The sequence below is a fragment of the Macaca thibetana genome, chromosome 6 (assembly GCF_024542745.1).
Source record: "Macaca thibetana thibetana isolate TM-01 chromosome 6, ASM2454274v1, whole genome shotgun sequence".
NCBI lineage: Eukaryota > Metazoa > Chordata > Mammalia > Primates > Cercopithecidae > Macaca > Macaca thibetana.
The window spans coordinates 58,473,307-58,488,779 of record NC_065583.1 but is presented as its reverse complement, the minus strand read 5'-3'; the positions used below and the strand labels follow the sequence as shown (position 1 = coordinate 58,488,779).

Genomic DNA, 15,473 nt, shown 5'->3' with positions numbered 1-15,473 from the left:
TATGAATGCATACAGAAGTGGGGGTCCAAAAGGGTCCTTCACCATGCTTTCCAGCAGAGCCTGGATGCAGTGAGGCCCCAGGGAGTGAACGGGTGTGTGGGAGGTGCAAGGACAAATGGTCCCCCCAAAATGTTCACGTTCTAATTCTCAGAACTATGTTACCTTGTGTGGCAAAAAGAGACTTTATAGGTGTGATTATGTGAAAGATCTTGAGGTGGGGAAGTATCCTGGAATACCCAGATGGAACTGATGTGATCTCAAAGCCCCTTATAAGAGGGAGGCGGGAGAGCAGAATCAGCGAAGGAGTTGTGATGATGCTGCGCTGCTGGCTTGAGGGGTTCCAGCCAAGGAGTGCAGGTGGCCTATAGAGGGTGGGAAAAGCAAGTTAAACAGATTCTCTTCTAGAGCTTCTAGAAGGAACCAGCCCTGCTGACACCTTAATTTTAGCCCATCGGACTCATAAAGGAAGTAATCGTTCTTGCACAATGAGCTTGGGGGCTGAAATTCCTACTCTCTACACACCAATGTTTTCACTTCTGCTTCAGGGGAGGGCATCCACTGTGGGCCACATGCTTTATACATGCTTGTTCTAGTTCATCTTCACAACCCAATGATGTAAATATCCCCACTATCAATTTAATTTATTCCTGAAAATGTGCCAGATAGAGGATTATTGGAATGGGCTTGTTCAAAAATAAACTGCAATCAATTTGTTCCAATTACCACCAAACATCTTTCTTTCTTTCTTTTTTTTTTTTTTTTTTTTGACGGAGTCTCACTCTGTCGCCCAGGCTGGAGTGCAGTGGCATGATCTTGGCTCACTGCAACCTCCACCTCCTGGGTTCAAGTGATTCTCCTGTCTAAGCCTCCTGAGTGGCTGGGATTACAGGTGCTCACCTCCACGCCTGGCTAATTTTTTTGTATTTTAGTAGTGATGGGGTTTCACCATGTTTGTCAGGCTGGTCTTAACTCCTGACCTCAAATGATCCACCCGCCTCAGCCTCCCAAAGTGTGAGCTACATTTTTCTTCTACACTGTAGAGAATTGTAATGCAGACTAACAACATGCATGTATGTTAAAGATACACAACATATGCAAATGACACAAACAAAATGCAGTTCTCTAGGGAGAATGGCTGAGCTACAACTATGTTTTCTACATCCTCTAGCTTAGGTTCCTGTGTGCAGCATAAACTTTTTCTCTGTTGTGCCCATGAGAATTCCTTCAAACTTGGGTGACCATATAATTCATGGTCAAGTTGGGACAGTTTTTGTGAGTGAAAGGAGAGCTGTTAATAATTACATTGCGGCTGAGTACAGAGGCTCACCTGGGTAATCCTAGTGCTTGGGAGGCTGAGGTGAAAGGATAGGATAGCTTGAGGCCAGAAGTCTGAGACCAGCCTGAGCAACATAGCAAGACCTTTGTCTCTACAAGAAAAAAACAAAACAAAGAATCTCACCGGGTGTGGTAGAGTGTGCCTATAGTTCCAGCTACTCGGGAGGCTGAGGTGGGAGGATTGCTTGAGCCCAGGAGTTCCGGGCTGTAGTGCGCTTTGTTGATCGGGTGTCCACACTTAAGTTCGGCATCAATATGGTGACCTCCAAGGAGCAGGGCACCCTCAAGTTGTCTAAGGAGGGGAGAAGCAGCCCAGTTTGGAAACAGAACAGGCCAAAACTCCCATGCTGATCAATAGTGGGATTGTGCCTGTGAATAACCATTTCTTTCACTCCAGTCTGGGCACCATAGTAAGAATGCATCTCTAAAAAATAAAAAAAAATAAAACTACTTAGCCAGGTGTGGTGACATATGCTTGTTGTCCTAGCTACTGGGGAGGCTGAGGTGGGAGGACGGCTTGAGCCCAGGTTATGAGGTTATGGTAAGCTATGGTCATGCCACTGCACTCTAGCCTGGGTGACAGAGCGAGACCCTGTTTCTAAAAATTAATAATTAATTGATTAATTAATAATTACCTTGGTATAATAGCTGAAACTGGAATTGTCTGGGGCAAAGTGGGATGTTATGGAATTTGAAAGATTAATATGTCTTTATGCATTTTGCTCTCACCTTGTTTTTGCCAGATCCTAAACTGCAAAGTCTTCTCTTTCCTTTTCCCTAACTTAAAAAATTTTACATTTTCTGAAATGAGATATATTCTTGTCATTTAAAAAAGCCACATTTTGTTTTCACCACACACAAGAAAGGTTACCTGTGAGACAATGAAAGTGTTAATTAGCTTGATTGTGGTAATCACTTGACAAGGTATACATATATCTGATTATCACATTGTACACCTTAAACATATACAAGTTTTATTTGTCAGTTATACCTCAATGAAACTAGGGGAAAAACCCCACATCTAGCATGAACCAGATACCTTCTACATTACTTAATTTTCCTGACTTGGTGAAGGACCCTTCCAGATACTGTTATGCAGTTTACCCTGACACTCACTAGACTGTGCATACCTTTGAGCAAGTGCTGCTCCTAGTCATCTTGGTGCCCCTGTATCTCAGAGTGCCGGGCACAGAGATGGTACTCAACCACATGTTTGTTGAATGAGGGAACACCATACGTGAGAAAGAGACAAATTTCACCTCCTTTACTAATTGGATGTGCTAATCTACTTTAGAATGTTTCCTTCTTCTCTCTAGATTGTCACATGGAATTACATATTTTTTCCTACTACTGCCTTGGTAGCCTCTGCTGGTACCTGTTCTAATATGTTAGCATGTGGCTCATCCTTCTATCTAAAGCTGTGGCTACTCTGTGGACCTTATAACAAAGAGAGTGTGAACTTCACATTAAATGTGATTCGAAGCTTCTAGATTCCACGTACATATTCAGCTATAGAAGCACCTCCTAAACATGGACGGAAATGCCTTAACACATGTCAGATGAGATTACAGCTCAGATTCCATTCAGGATCAACATACTGCCCGGCTGTCTGGTGAAGCTGTGCTAGTTTTTATAGTAAGAAAATAGTCTAATGAAGCTCTTGATCCATGAAGAGTACAAGTGTGCTACATGAAGAGAAATTGTGAGTAATTCATGACCCAAGTCTAGGATAAAATATGCATCATTAAAACCAGCATGCCTCAATCTGAACTTTCAACACTTAGAACTTTGGAATCACAAATATTGGATTGTTATCATTTTCGAGCAAGCACACTTCAAGCATTTCAAATCCTAGTTTTTCAGAGGAATTGTTATAGAAAACTCCCTCTTAACTTTGATAGGTAATTGGATGTGCTAACCTACTTTAGAATGCTTCCCTCTTCTGTCTAGGCTACCACATGGAATTCTAAAGACACACATTCTCCTTTCTCAAATCTCTCTCATTTTGCCCACCATTCATTTAATTTTGATGGTAGAGGTCTACCCTGAATGTTATATAACATGTATTGCATTTCAATTCAGACAAAGAAGTGAGGATGAAGAATTTCAGCTCATTTTTTTTTTTTTAATCTGAGGCTAAAATACAAACAAGAAAATGTCAGAAGGACCATTAAAGACTTTCTTTCTGTCAAGCTCATAGATGCTTGAATAGCCTCGATCATCTCAAAGACCCTAGGTGGGGAACAGTTATGCAGCATGTTTGTTGGTACTTGGGATGGAAAAGAAGGATGCTCATTTAGGATGCCTTAGTTAAAGAGCCCTGCCCACCGAGGCTAAAATGTCTTTTAAGAAACAACTCTAGAGAATGGGCCACCTTATTGTTTCTTCAAGAGCTGGCATCTTTCTGTTCCTTACTTTTCTACTGTGCTACTATGAGGTGCGTTAACTTCTTGCTTTCTTCTTCCAAAGAACCCGCTCTTATAGACCCAGAGACTCTACCCCCAAATCACATTACCCAAGAGAAAAAATCTGATTGGTCAGTCAATCCCTGCCAGCACAGAGTTTGCCTCTCGGCAGAGATCTTAGACAAGGTCACCAAGTCATGTGTAGATAGCTGTGATTGGGTTAAGCTGCCATTCTTGGTCAGCTTCGCTATGGCCAGTGTACTGGTTTTAAATGATACACTTATATGTTACATCTGCTGGTAACAAACTCCTCACAAGGGAGGCCATGGAAATGGCAGGCACAATGAAATTTCCCAGCCCCTGACATTCTGTTCCTTTGGATAAGTGAGAGGAGTTCTTAGATTTTTGTCACCACCCATTTCTTTCTTCGTTAAACTTCCATCTGCCCTGGTCTACATATTCCCCACTCCACTCCAATCCCATAACATTCAGTGGTGAAGCTTTTCCTTCTGAGTGTGTATATTTGTTCATATTTGACTAAGAAATCTGGAAATTGAATGTATTAAATAAATAAAAGTTTCCTCCATTCTTCCAGGAGCTGATGTAGCTTATGTTATTTCCAAACTCTGTATTCCATGTAGAATTCGTGAAAGCCATGTAGTTAAAAATTAATTAGATTACTCTCTCAGGTTATCTGGGGCTTTGCTAGGACCAGCCAAGTTTCCATTTCTTTCTTTTGTGTCGTTCAGATCACATAATGTTTTATGCTTTCATTTCTTGGCCCCATGATTACACACCATGGAGCTCATTTAGAATGTCCCAGCATTGCTCCTGTGTGAGATATGAATGCATTCTGCCAGTCCACAGACGTGTGCTGGCATTTCCTATTAAAGAGAAAATGGACCACACACTTCTGACTTGTGCTTACAAGGTCTTAATGGAAATTATTAGACTTTAGGGAAGACTTGCAAGAGATAATGGTAATGTAGTAATTTTATCAGGTCATTCCATCTGAGAGGAAGAATCTCTTAATTTCCCTCCCTTCATTGGAAGAACTGTTTATGAAGGTGTAGTTCAACAACTCCAAAGAGCTGTGTGAAGGCTCTATGGGGGTCTCAGGGGCAGAAACTCTTAGCTTCAGAAAGGACTTAGGAGTATAAACAGATACTAATGCAGAAATAATTCAATGTGTAGCTATTTATGACTGGCATCATGAAAGACAGTGAGCCCTGTATACATAGGCAGAGTGCAAGAATGCACTCTCCTAAAACACAGAGGGCAGGTGGACTCAAACTCTCTCATTTGCCAGCCCCACCCTCTAGCCCTGCCATAGTCTCTGAACTACAAGCCTCCTGTTGGCTTTGACTCTCTGGGTTTTGTCTGTGACAAACCTCCATGTGGTAGGAATTTAGGGTAAATGCATTCATTCATTTGTTCATTTATTTATGTGTACCCTTGTTCATTCATTCATTCACTAATGCACTCACTCTTTCATTTAATGATGATTTAACAAGTATTTGATGACAGCCTCCATGCGCCTAGTGGCATGTCAGGAACTGATGGTGTTTGAGGGGTATGTGAAAATAAGGGTAGGTAACAATCCCTGTAACCCTGTCCTCCAGAACTTTATGGGTTTTTGTTTTTGTTTTTGTTTTGAGACGGAGGCTCGCTTGTTGCCCAGGCTAGAGTGCAGTGGCGCCATCTCAGCTCCCTGCAACCTCCACCTCCCATGTTCAAGTGATTCTCCTGCCTCAGCCTCCCAAGTAGCTAGTATTACAGGCGTGCACCGCCATGCCCAGCTAATTTTTGTATTTTTAGTAGAGACGAGGTTTCACCATATTGGCCAGGCTGGTCTCAAACTCCTGACCTCAAGTGATCTGCCCACTGTGGCCTCCCAAAGTGCTGGGATTACAGGTGTGAACCACCGCACCTAGCCCTTTATGGTTTTATTTAAGAGACAAATCTAGTACATATTTTAGAGTTTAGTATAACACATGACAGTTCAGAATGTCAGTGCCAAAAAAGTGACCCAGATAGTATGAACTATAGGAGTTCCCAGAAAGGTGAACATGAGCAGGGGAGGTTACCAGGACAAAATGGGACTTGAGCAGGATCCTGAAATATAGGGGCTTTTAGCAGGAATGGAACAGAGAGAGGGGACCTCAAAACAAAAAAACACAGAATAAGCAAAGGCACAAAGTCATACACGATAATACAGTTTATAGAAGAGAGTAAGGAGATTATTCTGGCAACAGGAAAGGTACCATATTTGGAGTTACAAGGGATAAATGTCAAATTAGATGAGGGCCAGATACTGAAGGAATTTGAGTGAGAGAAACAACGTGTTTTGGCTTTATTCAATATAGGTTTGAGAACTTTTAGCACGTCTGGAATAGAAATGTGATGCTGTTGCAAAGAGCTTACAGTAGCTCAGGGGTTCCACCATTACCCAAATAATCAGATGGTGTTCCTGGAAGTACAGTAGGGAGGGGAGCTCTGACATAGGCAACCCCCTAGTAAGTAGTGAGCAGAGGAAAGGGAAATGGATCAAAGAGGGAGGATAATGTCTGATTTTTCTAACCTTATGTGAAATGTTAAAAGACTTTCTTTCTTTTTCTTTTTTCTTTTTTTTTTTTGAGACAGAGTCTCATCCTGTTGCCCAGGCTGCGGTGCAGTGGCACCACCTTGGCTCACTGCAACCTCCACCTTCCAGGTTCAAGGGATTCTCGTGCCTCAGCCTCCCAAGTAGCTGGGATTACAGGTGTGCACCACCACATTCAGCTGTTTTTGTTTCTTTGTTTGTTTTTAGTAGAGACAGGGTTTTGCAATATTGGGCAGGCTGGTCTTGAGCTTCTGGCCTTAAGTGACCTACTCATCTTGGCCTCCCAAAGTGCTGGGATTAATTACAGGTATGAGTCACTGTGCCTGGCCAACTTTCTGGCATATGTGTACATGTGTAAACTTGAATCAAACAGGAGTTGCCAGTGAGACAGATCCTTTTGTGCAGTGGCTTATTTCAAAAGGGGAATGTATTGGCTCACATAGCTCAGGGCAAGAGGGGGGATTTAATGTACAACTTCAGTAATTTCATATAAAGTTTAAGACAATCACTTTTTCTTGTTCTATGACTAAGGTTCAAATAACTCACATATTTAACATACTACATAATCCTTAAATATTTAGCACCACTTACATTGTCCAAATTCCCATAGACGATTTTAGAAAAGAACAAACTACATACAGATATAATAATGTAATAATAATACTTACATAGTACTATGTGCTGGGCACTCTCATAAGCACATTATGTTATTCATATAATCCTCACAATAACCTTATCAGATAGGTACTAGTATTCTCAACTCAAGTTTTAAAAATGAGAAAAAGGCCCAGAATGTCTTAATCCATTTTGTGTTGCAATAAGGGAATACTTGAGGCTGGGCAATTTATAAAGAAAAGAGGTTTATTTGGCTCACAGTTCTTCAGGCTGTACAAGAAGCATGGTGCCAACATTTGCTCAGCTACTGGTAGAGAACTCAAGCTGTTTCCACTCAAGGCAGAAGGTGAAGGGGAGCTGGCTGTGTAGAGATTACATGGCCAGAGAGGAGGCAAAGGGGTGGGAGGGAGATGCCAGGCTCTTTTTAACAACCAGCTCTTTCAGGAGCACCCACCCTCCAGAGAGGGCATTCATCTATTCATGAGCAGTCTACCTCCATGACCCAAACACCTCCTATTAGGCCCTACCTCCAACATTGGGGATCAGATTTCAACACAAGGTTTTTGAGGACAAACATCCAAACTGTAGGAGGGAGAATTTTATACATCTAATAAGTTGTACAACTTGGATTCAAACCCAGTCATTCAGACTCCAGAGTTCATCCTCTTAACCACTATACTTCTACTGATAGTAAAACTTGACAGATGTCTCAAGAAAATTACAAATTAACATCCCTCAAGAGTATAGATGAAAAATTTCTCAAAATACTTCAAACCAAATTCAGGATGAATTATTTGATAAATAATTCAGGACTACTCATCATGACCAAATGGATTTATCCTAGGAATGCAAGCGTGGCTTAACATTTGAGACTTGATCAATACAATACAATGTGTTATAGAATAAAGGACAAAATCACATGATCATTCCAATAGACCAGAATATACATTTGATAAAATCCAACATCCTTTCATGGTAAACAAAATAAAATAAAATAACTGGGAAAAAAAGAAAACTGCATCAAACTGATAAAAGCTATGTTTGAAAAATTCACAGCTAACCTGGTAGAAGACTGATTGCTTTTTTCCCTAAGGTTAGGAAAATGACAAGAATGTCTACTCTTGCTACTTCAATATTGTACTGGCTCTAGCCAGGGAAATTAGGCAATAAAAAGAAACAAAAGACATCCAGATCAGAAAACAAAAAATAAAATTACTCTTATTCACAAATGACATGATCTTTTTTGGAAATCCTAATGAATCCACAAAATAACTGTTAAAACAAATAACAAATTTTAAATGATAATGTTCAGCAAGGTTGCAGGATACAAGATCAACACACAAAAATCAATTATATTTATATATGCAACAATGAACAATGAAAAAATGAAATTAAGAAAACTCCATATATTATAGTATCAAAAGATAAAATACTTAGGAATAAATTTAATAAAAAGTGCAAGACTTACAACTGAAAACTACAAAACGTTGTCAAAAGAAATTAAAGAAGACAAATAAATGAAGACATCTCATGTTAATGTATCAGATGACTTAATATTGTTAAGAATATAATACTCTTTGAATTGATCTACAGATTCAACGCATCCCTATAAAAATCTCAGCTAGCTTTTTTTGTAGAGTTTGACAAGCTGTTCCTAAAACTCATATGGAAATTAAATTCAGAATAGCAAAGAAAAAAATATTGAAAAAGAGGAGCAAAACTGGAGAACTCCCACTTCATGATTTCAAAACTAACTACACAGCTGCAATAATCAAGGCGGTGTGGTGCCAGTACAAGAAGAGATATATAAGTCAGTGGAATAAAATTGAAAAAGTGTAGAAATAAGCCCTTATTTTATAGTCGATTGATTTTTCAAAAGGATACCAAAACTGCTTAATGGTGAAATAATAGTCATCTCAAGAAATGGTATATGCAAAAGGTTTAATTTGGACTCCAACCTCATATCATCTACAAAAATTAACTCAAACTGCATCATAGACCTTAATATAAGAGTTAAAGCTATAAAACTCTTAAGAATAAAATACAGGAGTAAATCTTAATGACCTTAGTCATAATATGACCCAAAAAGACCAGTGAGGAAAGAAAAAATAGGTAAATTGGACTGTGTGAAAATTTAAAACTTTTGTGCTTCAAAGAACACCATCAAGGAAATGAAAAGACAATGCACAGTTTGGGAAAAAATATTTGCACATTATATATCTGATAGGAAACATATCCAGAATATGCAAATAATTCTTAGAACTCAACAACAAAAACACAAATAACCTAAGTTAAACATGGGGAAAGGAATTAAATAGACATTTCTCCAAAGAAAATGTACAAGTGCCCATGAGACACAAAAAGGACCAGGCACTGTGACCCACACCTGTAATCCCAGCATTTTGGGAGGTCAAGGCGGGAGGGTCCCTTCAGCCCAGGTGTTTGAGACCAGCCTGGACAACACAAGGAGACCCTGTGCCTACCTACAAAAAAATTTAAAAATTAGCCGGATGTAGTGATGTGCACCCATGGTCCTAGCTACTGGGGAGGCTGAGGCAGGAGGATTGCTTGAGCCTAGGAGGTCAAGACTGCAGTGAGCTGTGTTCATTCCACTGCACTCCAGCCTGGGTGACAGAGCAAGACCCTGACTCAAAAACAAAAACAAAAACAAAACAAAACAAAAAGAAAAAGAAAAAAGGACACACAAAAAGATGCTTAGCATAATTAGCTATCAGAGAAATACAAATAAAAATCACGATGAGAAACCCATACCAAAAAGAATGGGTTTCTTTTTGAGGTGATGAAAATCTTCTGTAACTGGATAGTGCTAATTGTTGCACTACTCTGCAAATATACTACAAATCATTGAATTGCATACAGCTAAAAGGAAAATTTTATAATATGTAACTTATATTTCAATAAAGCTGTTATTTTTAAAAAGCATGAGAGAAAATATTGATAAATGTAGTTATAACAAATTTAAATAGCAAACAAAATTCTGGAGAAAAAAAAAAATGGGCAACTCATAACCCAGAACCCAAAGAAGGTTAATTGTCTTAACAGAACAGGAGCTTTTATAAAACAAAAACACAAAACAAAACCACACACAATCTAAAGGGAAAAATAGGCAAAGGATATAAATCGAGTTTTTTAATAAAAAGAAAACTCAACATATAAAAAGTTGCTAATTTCCAATAATAAGTGACGTCAGTATTACAACCTCACTGAGAAACCAGTTTCAACCATCAGATTAGCGCAAATCAACAATTTTGATAACACTGTGCTGGTGAGGATTCAGGAAAAACTTTATAAATAAAGTTTTTGCCTATATTATTTTTCTCCAGAATTTTGTTTTTTATTTAAATTTGTTATGGCTTTTGCAATGCAGATTATTCAAAGCTTTTTATGTAACTAAATAAATGAGGAGCAATTTGGAGATTCACATACCCTTTGCACATTCACATACCCTTTGACCCAGCAATTCCACTACTGGGAAGGTATTCAGCGGGAACTGTAAATACTTAACAATCAACTCTCCCCACCAAAAAAAGGTAATGGAAGCCTTTTATTTGTAGACTTTGCCAATTTTAATGGTGTAAGTAGTTCCACCACACCAATTTCAAGCTACTGTCCTAACATCAACTGATATCAGAATTCCTGGACTTTTCACAAATGGCTGTCACAAACCCGTCTTAGCACACAACTGAATATTCATCAGGAAATGCAAAAGAATATATGTGACAAATTGCAAAATTATGTGTAATAATAAGAGATTTGAAACAATCTAAATGGCTATCAATGAAGAACTGCTTATTAAAATACAGATGGCGAGAAACAAACAAAATAGACAACTGCTTAAATTAATTAGAGCATAACATTATAAAAACAAATTGAAAATCCTCTTTATTTATAAGTATATAACAATCTCTAAGCTATATTTTTAAATGGAAACAACTAAGATGCAGAGCAGTGTGTATCATATAACATTTGAGGAAGAGGTGTAACTATATATGCACAGAATATCTCTGGAAGGATATTTAAGGTACTAGCATCATTTATTTCCTCAGGAGAGGAGAAATGCGTGGCTCATCCACATACCTGATCAGCATGCTTCTGAACACTCTCCGGCACTCTGCGTCTATCTGGACTATCCTCTTGAGTCCTCTGTTCTGCACTCTAGCCACCTTGGCCTCCCCAGAATCTTGACTCCATCTCCTAGACTCAAGAAGTTGCTGGTCTCCACCTAGTTTTCTCTTCCTTGTGCCATGTCCTGAAGTCTGTCTCAATATATGTGGCTTGGTTAGGGCTCAAGTCCAGACCTGGTCAGTCAGTGTACTCTATTTCCTTGGTCGTAATGGCTAGTTCAGGGATAGTAGTGATAGACCATGTTAGTCTAAGACTTAATTCTAGAATTTCTGTTGGAAGTTTTTCTTCTGGGATTGCTATCTTATTCTAGAAGAATAATGTGGGGGCAACCACATGAAAGATTCTGCCTGAGATTAAATTCAGAACAGAGGAAGGCAGAACAAAGAGATAAAGAGACTGAGACTTCATGATGTTGTTTGAACCTCTGAATGCATCCGTACCTGAAAACCATAACCTGTTTTTTTTTTTTTTAAAATATTTGAGCCATCAAATCCTTTTTTTCCCAGTAGATATCAGTTCAAATAATTTCTGCCACCTGTAGGTGAATGAGTCTACAGTAATATAACTAAACTACATCAGCCCTGCTTCTTTTTAATACACTTCTCAAACTTTGGGGATACATTACAGTGGTCCTCTATCGGTTTTTTTTTTTTTTTTTTTTTTTGAGACGGAATCTTGCTCTGTTGCCCAGGCTGGAGTGCAGTGGCCGGATCTCAGCTCACTGCAAGCTCTGCCTCCCGGGTTTATGCCATTCTCCTGCCTCAGCCTCCCGAGTAGCTGGGACTACAGGCGCCCACTACCTTGCCCAGCTAGTTTTTTGTATTTTTTAGTAGAGATGGGGTTTCACCGTGTTAGCCAGGATGGTCTTGATCTCCTAACCTCATGATCCGCCTGTCTCGGCCTCCCAAAGTGCTGGGATTACAGGCTTGAGCCACTGTGCCCGGCCCCTTTATCTTCACACACACACACACACACACACACACACACATACACACACACAGTCACTCACAGACTCACACCAACTTGATCCTCTCTCCTTTTCGTCAAGGAGAATGGAGCGGAGGGCTCATACCACCCATTCTCTATCTGGCAATGAAAAGACAAAGAGTGCCAATAATCATGCCACAAGCAAAATGGCATCTACACAAATGAAATACAACATTGCTAAACGTGAATGTACTTCCAATTCATTTTTACCAAGAAAAAAATCGTTTTAAAAATGCTTGCACTCACCTTAAAAAATCATTTTTTGGGGGACTAGCCCTGTAAAGAAACTCATGGAAATCTGTAAGAGAATGGGACCAACAGAAGATCTTGAAGGTGACAGAATAGCAGTGACAGTCCTAAACGGGAAGCTTACTGGAATGTTTGACCTCTACTGGCTCCAAGACAAACATTTGTTTGGAGGAAACAATTGTGAAAAATGCCTCTGTTTGAAAACATTAGCTTATGGAGCAAATAGTTGACTTTAAAATCTATACTTAAACTATTAGGTTTCTGCCAAATAAAATACTTGTCTACCCAAACATATGTTTCAATGAAAAATGCTTGCCATTGTAGACAGACCAGAAGGAGATGCCCAAAATATGCTCAAACTTTGCAACATTTTAAAAATCAAGTTGTTAACCACTGAATTGTCAAAATGGTAATTTTCCAATCAATGTTCCAGTATCACTTGTCAATTATTGTATTATAAAAATAGACTAATAACGTATTTTATGATTATTCATCTTTTAAAACATTCTATTTAAGAATCTGGCAGTCTTATCAATGCAAAAATAATTTTTTTTCCTTTGAGTGTCAGGAATCCTAAGTTGCATTTTTGCAATTTCTTATTCTTCTTTTTTTTGAAGGGAGATTAACCATGTAACTTGGAGTCTTCCCAAAGATCTTTTCCTCACAGATTGGCACTCTTCGTCTTTGTTGTTTCATTCCAGAATGCAGAGTAGGAGCCCCTCCACTCCCTTCTCCCTTACAGAAAGGAGAGAAGACTAAGTTGGTGTAAGTCTGTGAGGGACTGTGTATGCAGGTGCACCTGTGTGTATGTGAAGATAGAGGACCGTGGTCATTTGTCCCCAAAGTCTGAGAGATAGGCATGTTAAAAAGAAGTAGGGCTGATGCAGTCAAGCTATATAACTATGGTTAACCTGTAAGGATCTTTGGGGAGTGTCTTTGCTTATTCTAAAACATTTTCCTACATGGTCTTTACCTCAGATGTATCTGGATCACTAGTCTTTTAAACTTCACTTCATTCTTTTTTTCATCATAGTTCTTTATAGTTTAAAAAGAGCAGCTCAGAAAATCATAGTTTGTGCCATCCAGAGCTAGGAAATGGCATTGCCAAGCTCACCAAATCACAGTCCAGGGGAATATGGGCTATACTGATGACCTTATCCTGGAGCCCTCAACTGTTTTTCAGTTACCCTAATCGTGAGTTGATTCTCTGACTTAAGCCTGAACATATTTTAGGTCACAACATTCTCATAAAAGCGTCTTTCAGAATCTATGGAATATGGCTTCAGGACCCCCAGGGAGATGAGGTCCTGGTTCTTAGGGAGGGCAGCCAGCTATCCAGTCATTTTTCTCATGAATGGAGGAAGAAAAGTCACCTGGGCCTCTCAGACTGTGTAGGGTCCAGTTTTCGGGTTTTTGCTCAGACAGCCCCTGTCCTAGAACACCTTTCCTCAGTTCCTCCCTACCCACCTGAATGCACACAATCTTTATGGCCCATCTCGTTTGTGAGGCTTTGCTTGATTATCTCCTAAAGTGATGGCTTTCTCTTCTGAACTCTTGTGCCACTTGTTGGCTCTTGAACCTGGGCATCATAGAAAGAAACTAAGTCTCTGAAAGATTTCCACAGTATAAGATCATGGAAGGCAGGGGTACCACAATTTACACACTTTTGGTTTTCCTCACAGTGACCTGCATGGTGTCTTTATTTTGGTTTAAAGACAAGTTTTCCAGTTTCAAAAGGAAACTAAGAATAGGTTACTTTTTTCTTTGAGAGGCTGTTACACAGAGAACATAGACTCACCGGAAACAATTCAATGAAAACAAGCCTTAGTGTCACCCTCTGACACCCTAGCTCAGAGGAGGGTAAGGGCATGCAGCCAGACAGGAAAGTGTATGATGAGGGAGGCAGACAGGCTTCCTTGGGTTCCTCTAGGTATATGTAAGATCTGCTGTGAGAATATGCATTCTCTTTCCTCAAGCGGCCCTGGGAAGGGGGAAGCCTCAGGAACCCCCTCATTTAGATGGTAGCTGGAAGCCACTCCTAGAGACTGTTGCTGGGCACTCAGGGGAATCTACCATGCCTAGGAACTGCCAACCCTCAGAATGTGAATCAACCATAGCATATGTTTCTAATTTCTAACAGATGCACTGTAACATGCTTACCTCATCCTGGTTATGACTGAAGTCCTATAGGCTTCAACTAATTTAAGCAACAATCTAGTGACCAACAGAAGACTGTGTTTGAACCAGGTAGCATTTGCTAGAAGAGCTTCAAAGGAGATTGTCCCAGAGATCTCTACCAATAGTCTCGTGCACACAGTAGGTGTTCATTAGATGTTCTGTATAGCTGTTAAATTGTAGGTAACGATAATTGGGCTTGTCTATTTTTACAGATGCTTGGAAAAATATAAGATTAAATTGCTGGAGAAAGAGTGGGATGGGAAGGAGATAGTGAAGGGAATGTGTGAGTTTCTGAAGGGATAGCTATTCTTGTCTAATTATTTCTCTTTTCCTTGACTTGTCAAGACAAGAAAAAAAAAAGTTGTTTTTCACCCAGTGGCTATTCATTAAATCTTTATGGGACTGAACTGCCACCAATATGTTTTAAACTCACGAGACCTTTGCAAATTATAATAGCTGATTTCCCTGCAAACGGAAATGATATATTTAGAGGCTTTCCTGGAAGAATGAACTGGCCCCAGGGATTCATAATGGACTGTAGAGCCTTTCACCTCAAGGTCAGTAGGTCAAATCCAAATCAGGCCTGAGGTGGCTGAGAGGCATTGTTTGAGTGGCAGCTGTCGGGTGACCATGGTGAAAGGAGCTGGAGGCTTCGGCTGCATTTCAAGTGATGTGAACAGGTGCTGTCTGCCAGGGTCCTGGCGGAGGATGAAAGAGAGTGGTCACAAATCACCTGGGGTTGGTCTCCCAGACTCAGAGGCCATTTTTGACCTGGCAAAGTGAGGAGCTGAACTTCCAAGTACTTTTATGAGAGGAGGAAAGCTGAGGGAAGGACATGTCTAAACTGCCAAGGCCTCAGAAGAGGAGGGTGTGTCAGATGAATGGCGAGGCACCTGCTGCATCACCTGAGGCCAGAGCTGGCTTCTGCGAGCTAAGCATTTCACTGCCTTCTACCT

The 15,473-nt window shown here is 39.9% G+C and overlaps 1 protein-coding gene across 1 annotated transcript in view; it reads right to left on the bottom strand.

Annotated features, from left to right (window-relative positions):
• Positions 1 to 15,473, bottom strand: part of PPIC (peptidylprolyl isomerase C) — a 206,533-nt gene that overhangs the window by 49,399 nt on the left and 141,661 nt on the right. The window lies entirely within an intron of this gene.